Source organism: Etheostoma cragini, chromosome 14 (genome assembly GCF_013103735.1).
Source record: "Etheostoma cragini isolate CJK2018 chromosome 14, CSU_Ecrag_1.0, whole genome shotgun sequence".
NCBI classification, from domain to species: Eukaryota; Metazoa; Chordata; class Actinopteri; order Perciformes; family Percidae; genus Etheostoma; species Etheostoma cragini.
The window spans coordinates 24,575,922-24,584,734 of NC_048420.1; the positions used below are offsets into that span (position 1 = coordinate 24,575,922).

Sequence of the window (8,813 nt, forward strand, 5' to 3'; positions counted from 1 at the left end):
TATATAGTATGTCATAGTATAGAATGTCTAAAAAAATCATACTATAATGTGTCTAAAAAAGTCATAGTGTAGTATGTCGAAAAAAGTCATAGTATAATATGTCAAAAAAAGTCATAGTGTAGTATGTCGAAAAAAGTCACAGTATAATATGCCGAAAAGTCATAGTATATTATGTCGAAATAAGTCATAGTATAGTATGTCGAAAAAGTCATAGTATAATATGTCGAAAAAGTCATATATGTCAAAAAAAGTCATATTATAGTATTTTGAAAAAGTCATAGTATAATATGTCGAAATAGGTCATAATATATGTCGAAATAAGTCATAGTATAATATATCGAAAAAAGTCATAATATAGTATATCAAGAAAGTCATAGTAAAGTATGTCGAAATAGTCATAGTATAGTATGTCGAAAAAGTCACAGTATAATATGTCAAAATAAGTCATAATGTAGTATTTTGAAAAACTCATAGTATAACATGTCGAAAAAGTCATAGTATAATATGTCGAAATAAGTCATAGTATAATACGTCGAAAAAGTCATAGTATAATATGTTGAAATAAGTCATAGTGTAGTATTTTGAAAAAGTCATAGTATAGGTTGGGTCAGCATGGTACAGCACCCCTAGATCTGGGGAGTCACTCCCCGGAGTCCTTATGTTCTTTTTTCCCCAGCATGTTCCCTCCGATCAGGGAGGATCCTACATCATGGTAGCAGCTGTCGCCATGGTCCCGCTTCACGTCCTGCTGGGCCTTGTAATGCCCACAGTGCACTGCGATGCCATGAACTACTACAAAGAACTGCTACAAACTACTATCTTTTGTGATTGTTATTTCCACTCTTCATTCTAACACCAACCGGTCGTCAGACACCGCCTACCAAGAGCCTGGGTCTGGGTCTGGGTCAGGGTCTGGGTCTGTGTCAGGGTCTGGGTCTGGGTCTGGGTCAGGGTCAGGGTCTGGGTCTGGGTCTGGGTATGAATGATTAACAAGAAGACGGTAATTACTTTTTATTGAAAAACAGAGAAATCACTTCTGGAAGTTCTTTAATTCTTTTGTATAACACGATGTATTACATGTTTTCTTTTCTTTCTTTCACCCACATTTTAAAAACAAGCTGCTCAGGAAAGTACTTCATTCATATTATTTTCTCTGCAGAAGAATCTTCAATTATCAAATTACAGTTTAAAATGTTTTCCCAGCATTCAGGCTTTTAATTTGAAGGCACACATTGCTTCCATCTATAACAGAAAATACCAAAATAATCTGAGAAGTGCTTTGTTACAAAGTGTCGCTGTAGAGAAGTGGATGTGACCAGAGATGAAATACATAGTGAATTATTATTCATATTAAATAAAGTTGCTAATATGAGCCTGAATTCCCTTCTTTCCCTTTTAGTGTATGCATAGTTTTTTTTTAAGTTTACGTCAACAAGAAGATCAACATTATAAATAAAGTTCTTTCTTTCTTTCTAATGAAACAAATGTGGAAGTTCATTAATAATAATGCAGTACTGCAGTAAAACTTGTACATCTGTATAAAAAGTATTCAGAGTGGGAGAATGTCCAACATGATATTCATAATAAATGATTTTAATTCAAATTTGTACTCTATAAAAAAAATGTTGACATGCAAAATGTCATTTTGCTTTCTCTGTGAATTCCTTGTCTTATAATATAATAAAGTTTATTTTATTTTGAGTATTTGAGTCTCGACTTGGTCAACTCGGCTGACGTCTGAATATATAGTTATAACTCAGTTAACTTCATATTATAAAATTAATGAATTCATATTAATGAGCTTCCATATAGGATGAGCTCACCATGGAGAGAAGATTTGAATAAATGGTGAAAAGGTGACTAACGTGATGTGTGTTGATATTAATAAGGAGAGTCTGGGACTCAGTGCAGGGAACTGTAAACGCTCTGTGATTGGCTGAGCTGGTCCGCCTGGAAGCCCACGCTGGGGGAACCGGGGCTGGTCTCCACAGAGGTCAGAGGTCACAGGAAGTGACCCCCCCCTCCTCAGATCATGCTACCCCCACTGGACTCTGCAGGATACAACTGATCGTCACCTGCAAAAAAACAGACCAGTGAAACTCTGATTAGTAATAGTTGAAAAAAAAATTAAAGTATAATATGTTAAAATGTCATAAAAGTCATACTATACTATGTCTTCTTTTGACATATTATACTATGACTTTTTTTGACATACTATACTATGACTTTTTAGACATATTACACTATGATTTTATTATACATACTATACTATGTCTTTTTATTATGTACTATACTATGTCTTTTTTCGACGTACTATACTTTGTCTTTTTACGACATACTATATGATGTGTTTTTTTCGACATAATATAGTATGTCTTTTTTTCGATGTACTATACTATGTCTTTTTATCTATGTACAATACTATGTCATTTTTCGACATACTATACTATGACATTTTTCGACATACTATACTATGTCTTTTTTTCGATGTACTATACTATGTCTTTTTATCTATGTACAATACTATGTCGTTTTTTGACATACTATACTATGACTTTTTTCAACATACTGTACTTTGTCTTTTTTTGACAAACTACTCAGTTTTTTAGACATGCTATACTATGTCTTTTTTTTGATGTACTATACTATGATTTTTTTCGACATATACAATGTTTTTTTTCGACATACTATACTATGACTTTTTTTCAACATACCATACTATGTCTTTTTTTCGATGTACTATACTATGTCTTTTTTTCTATGTACAATACTATGTTGTTTTGGACATACTATACTATGTCCTTTTTTGACAAACTATACTATGATTTTTTTCAACATATTATACTATGACTTTTTTCGACATGCTATACTATTTGTTTTTTCGATGTACTATACTATGTCTTTTTTTCGACATACTATACTATGTCTTTTTTCGACATACTATACTATGTCTTTTTTTGACAACCTATACTATGTCTTTTTTTCGACATACTATACTATGTCTTTTTTCGACATACTATATTATGTCTTTTTTTCTATGTACAATACTATGTCGTTTTTGGACATGCTATACTATGTCTTTTTTTCGATGTAATATACTATGACTTTTTTTTTTACATATAATACTATGACTTTTTTTCGATGTACTATACTATGTCTTTTTCGATGTACTTTACTATGTCTTTTCTCGACATATTATACTATGACTTTTTTCGACATACTATATTATGTCTTTTTTTGACAAACTATACTATGATTTTTTTCGACATACTATACTATGACTTTTTTTCAACATACTGTACTATGTCTTTTTTTGACATACTATACTGTCTTTTTTTCTATGTACTATACTACGTCGTTTTTTGACATACTATACTATGTCTTTTTTTGACAAACTATACTATGACTTTTTTCTACATGCTATACTATGTCTTTTTTTCGATGTACTATATTATGATTTTTTTAAACAATTATACTATGACTTTTTTTCAATGCACGCAAAAAAGACATAGTATAGCATGTCGAAAAAACTGAGTAGTTTGTCAAAAAAAGACAAAGTACAGTATGTTGAAAAAAGTCATAGTATAGTATGTCAAAAAACGACATAGTATTGTACATAGATAAAAAGACATAGTATAGTACATAGAAAAAAAGACATACTATATTATGTCGAAAAAAACACATCATATAGTATGTCGTAAAAAGACAAAGTATAGTACATCGAAAAAAGACATAGTATAGTACATAATAAAAAGACATTGTATAGTATGTAAAAAAAAGTCATAGTATAATATGTCGAAAAAAGTCATAGTATAATATGTCGAAAAAAGACAAAGTAAAGTACATCGAAAAAAGACATAGTATAGTACATCGAAAAAAAATCATAGTATAATATGTCGAAAAAAGTCATAGTAAAGTACATCGAAAAAAGACATAGTATAGTATGTATAATAAAATCATTACTATGTCTTTTTTCGACATATTATACTATGTCTTTTTTTGACAACCTATACTATGTCTTTTTTTCGACATACTATACTATGTCTTTTTTCGACATATTATACTATGTCTTTTTTTGACAACCTATACTATGTCTTTTTTGACAAACTACACTATGTCTTTTTTTCGATGTACAATACTATGTCGTTTTCGGACATGCTATACTATGTCTTTTTTTCGATGTAATATACTATGACTTTTTTTTTACATATTATACTATGACTTTTTTTCGATGTACTATATTATGTCTTTTTTTGACAAACTATACTATGATTTTTTTCAACATATTATACTATGACTTTTTTCGACATGCTATACTATTTGTTTTTTCGATGTACTATACTATGTCTTTTTTTCGACATACTATACTATGTCTTTTTTCGACATACTATACTATGTCTTTTTTTGACAACCTATACTATGTCTTTTTTTCGACATACTATACTATGTCTTTTTTCGACATACTATACTATGTCTTTTTTTGACAAACTACACTATGTCTTTTTTTCTATGTACAATACTATGTCGTTTTTTGACATGCTATACTATGTCTTTTTTCGATGTAATATACTATGACTTTTTTTTTAAATATTATACTATGACTTTTTTTCGATGTACTATACTATGTCTTTTTCGATGTACTTTACTATGTCTTTTCTCGACATATTATACTATGACTTTTTTCGACATACTATATTATGTCTTTTTTTGACAAACTATACTATGATTTTTTTCGACATACTATACTATGACTTTTTTTCAACATACTGTACTATGTCTTTTTTTGAAATACTATACTGTCTTTTTTTCGATGTACTATACTACGTCGTTTTTTGACATACTATACTATGTCTTTTTTTGACAAACTATACTATGACTTTTTTCTACATGCTATACTATGTCTTTTTTTCGATGTACTATATTATGATTTTTTTCAACAATTATACTATGACTTTTTTTCGATGCACGCAAAAAAGACATAGTATAGCATGTCGAAAAAACTGAGTAGTTTGTCAAAAAAAGACAAAGTACAGTATGTTGAAAAAAGTCATAGTATAGTATGTCAAAAAACGACATAGTATTGTACATAGATAAAAAGACATAGTATAGTACATCAAAAAAAAGACATAGTATAGTATGTCGAAAAATGTCATAGTATAGTACGTCAAAAAATGACATAGTATTGTACATAGATAAAAAGACATAGTATAGTACATCGAAAAAAAGACATACTATATTATGTCGAAAAAAACACATCATATAGTATGTCGTAAAAAGACATAGTATAGTACATCGAAAAAAGACATAGTATGTACATAATAAAAAGACATTGTATAGTATGTAAAAAAAAGTCATAGTATAATATGTCGAAAAAAGTCATAGTATAATATGTCGAAAAAAGACAAAGTAAAGTAAATCGAAAAAAGACATAGTATAGTACATCGAAAAAAAATCATAGTATAATATGTCGAAAAAAGTCATAGTAAAGTACATCAAAAAAAGACATAGTATAGTATGTATAATAAAATCATTACTATGTCTTTTTTCGACATATTATACTATGTCTTTCTTTGACAACCTATACTATGTCTTTTTTGACAAACTACACTATGTCTTTTTTTCGATGTACAATACTATGTCGTTTTTGGACATGCTATACTATGTCTTTTTTTCGATGTAATATACTATGACTTTTTTTTTACATATTATACTATGACTTTTTTCGATGTACTATACTATGTCTTTTTCGATGTACTTTACTATGTCTTTTCTCGACATATTATACTATGACTTTTTTCGACATACTATATTATGTCTTTTTTTGACAAACTATACTATGATTTTTTTCGACATACTATACTATGACTTTTTTTCAACATACTGTACTATGTCTTTTTTTGACATACTATACTGTCTTTTTTTCGATGTACTATACTATGTCTTTTTTTCGATGTACAATACTACGTCGTTTTTTGACATACTATACTATGTCTTTTTTTGACAAACTATACTATGACGTTTTTCTACATGCTATACTTTGTCTTTTTTTCGATGTACTATATTATGATTTTTTTCAACAATTATACTATGACTTTTTTTCGATGCACTATACTATGTCTTTTTTCGACATATTATGCTGTCTTTTTTTCGACATACTAAACTATGTCTTTTTTTCTATGTACAATACTATGTCGTTTTTGGACATGCTATACTATGTCTTTTTTTCGATGTAATATACTATGACTTTTTTTTTACATATTATACTATGACTTTTTTTCGATGTACTATAATATGTCTTTTTCGATGTACTTTACTATGTCTTTTTTTGACATACTATACTAGGACTTTTTTCGACATATTATACTATGACTTTTTTCAACATACTATACTGTCTTTTTTTCGATGTACTATAGTATGTCTTTTTTTCGATGTACTATAGTATGTCTTTTTTTCTATGTACAATTCTATGTCGTCTTTGGACATACTAAACTATGTCTTCTTTGACAAACTATACTATGTCTTCTTCAGGGGTAAAAAGTCACAGTATAGTATGTCACAGTGTAGTATGTCACAGAATAGTATGTCACAGTGTAGTATGTCACAGAATAGTATGTCACAGTGTAGTATAGCATGTTAAAAAACAAACTCTTCTGCCGTTCTACGTGAATCCAGAGCCGGTTGCGGACGGCGGTGAGATCGCTGTCAGCAGAACAGCTGTTTATCGGAGACGTGATTATTATTAAATGTCACGCAGCGATTCATCTGAACCAGAAACACCTCGCTCTGCCGGCCGGGCTTCAACCTTTCAGCGCTCATTTATCTCTAATTATTTCATGACATTCACTTTATCAGGAGAGTCTATTGTTCCACAAACTGAGGTATTAACTCTGCGGGGGGGGGGGTTTAAAGGGCCCTGACGCACCACGGCAACTGTCGCCATGGTTTTTGCGTAGGGTTTCATCATTTAATTCATTTAAATGATAATTTCATTTATAAATGAAATTACATGAATTAATGTTCTACACTGAAAGGGAATAGAGAGATAAATGTGTGTGTGTGTGTGTGTTTGTTGTAGTCTCACCTGAAGTGTGTGTGTGTCACAGTGTGTCACAGTGTGTGTTGTAGCTGCAGGTTCACGCTGATCAGGATCGCCAAGACGAGTGTCTTCACTTCCTGCAGAAACACAGACAGTGAGGAAAATAAGAATTTGAACACATTTTAACTATTTATTTGTATGATACAGCTGTAAATAAGTATTTGAACACCTGAGAAGATCCATGTTAATATCTGGTCCAGCAGCCTTTGTGTCCAACGGTTCCTGTAGTCCTTCACCAGGTCTGACACCCTGCAGAAGGGATTTTGGCCCCCCCTCAACACAGATCTTCTCTAGACCAGTCAGGTTTCTGGGCTGGACTTAGAGCTCCCTACAAAGATTCTCTGTTGGGTTTAGGTCTGGAGACATGCTAGCCCCCCCCCCAGAACCTTGATCTGGTTCTTCCAGAGCCCCCCCTTGGTTCTCCTGGCTGTGGTCTTTGGGTCATTGTCATGTTGGAAGATCCAGCCTGGACCCATCTTCAATGCTCTAACTGAGGGAAGGAGGTTGGTCCCCAAAATCTCCCAATCCATGACCCCGGTCTTCCTCTCCTTAATACAGTGCAGTCACCCTGTCCCATGTGCAGAAACCCCCCCAAAGCATGGTGCTACCCCCCCCCCCCATGCTTCACAATAGGGATGGTGGTCTTGGGATGGTCCTCATCATTCTTCTTCCTCCAAACACGGTTAGAGGAATTATTCTGGTCTCATCAGACCACATGACTTCCTCTGATGACTCCTCTGGATCCTCCAGATGGTTGTTGGCAGACTTAAGACGGGCCTGGACATGGTCTGGTTTAAGCAGGGGACCCTTACGGGCCATGCATGATTTCAAACCATGACGTCTTAGTGTGTTACCAATAGTAACCTTGGAAACTGTGGTCCCACCTCTTTTCAGGTCCTGGACCAGCTCCTCCCATGTGGTTCAGGGCTGGTTTCTCACCTTTCTTAGGATCATTGAGACCCCACAAGGTGAGATCCTGCATGGAGCCCCAGTCTGAGGGAGACTGACAGTCATGTTTAGCTTCTTCCATTTTCGTCCCCGTAGTCCTGTCCAGCCTTGTAAAGGTGGACAATTTTGTCTCTATTGTCTTTGGACAGCTCTTGGTCTTGGCCATGTTAGTAGTTGGATTCTTACTGATAAGTGGGAGAACTTTAAAATAGCAGGGTGTTCAAATACTTATTTTCCTCACTGTGTATATATATATATTTAATATTTTATATATATATATAAATATGAAGATCAGCTTCACACACACACACACACAGACAGACGTTTTGCGTCTCACCAGAGAAACAGGAAGCGATGCGGAGTTACGACTTTCCACCCAGCCTCGCTCTGTGGTCCGTGGGTTAGTTACCATGGTAACAGTCACTTCCTGTCCCTCCAGCTGCCCCCCCGTGTCCTCCTGCTGGTCCTTGTCTTTGGGGTCAATGAAACGCTCGCTGAACCTGTCCAGGTCCTCGCTGCTGGTGTTACCTAGACGATAAATCACAGGCGTTAGTTAGTCTCTTTGTGTGTGTGTCTCTGTGTGTGTGTGTGTGTGTGTGTGTGTGCTTGTGTGTCTGTGAATGTGTGTGTGTCTCTGTGTATGTGTATCTGGTGTGTGTATGGGTCCCTGTGTGTGTGTGTGTGTCTTTGTGTGTGTGTGTGTCTGTCTGTCTGTCTGTCTGTCTGTGTGTGTGTGTGTGTGTGTGTGTGTGTCTTTGTGTGTGTATGT

At 33.4% G+C, this 8,813-nt stretch overlaps 1 long non-coding RNA gene across 1 annotated transcript; it reads right to left on the reverse strand.

Annotated features, from left to right (window-relative positions):
* Positions 1-1,192: 1,192 nt before the first annotated feature.
* LOC117956508 lies at positions 1,193-8,575 on the reverse strand. Its single transcript, XR_004659291.1, has 3 exons — positions 8,382-8,575; positions 7,082-7,173; positions 1,193-2,075 (listed from the first exon to the last, which is right to left on the reverse strand). It is a non-coding gene; the product is annotated as an uncharacterized LOC117956508 (long non-coding RNA).
* Positions 8,576-8,813: the final 238 nt, after the last annotated feature.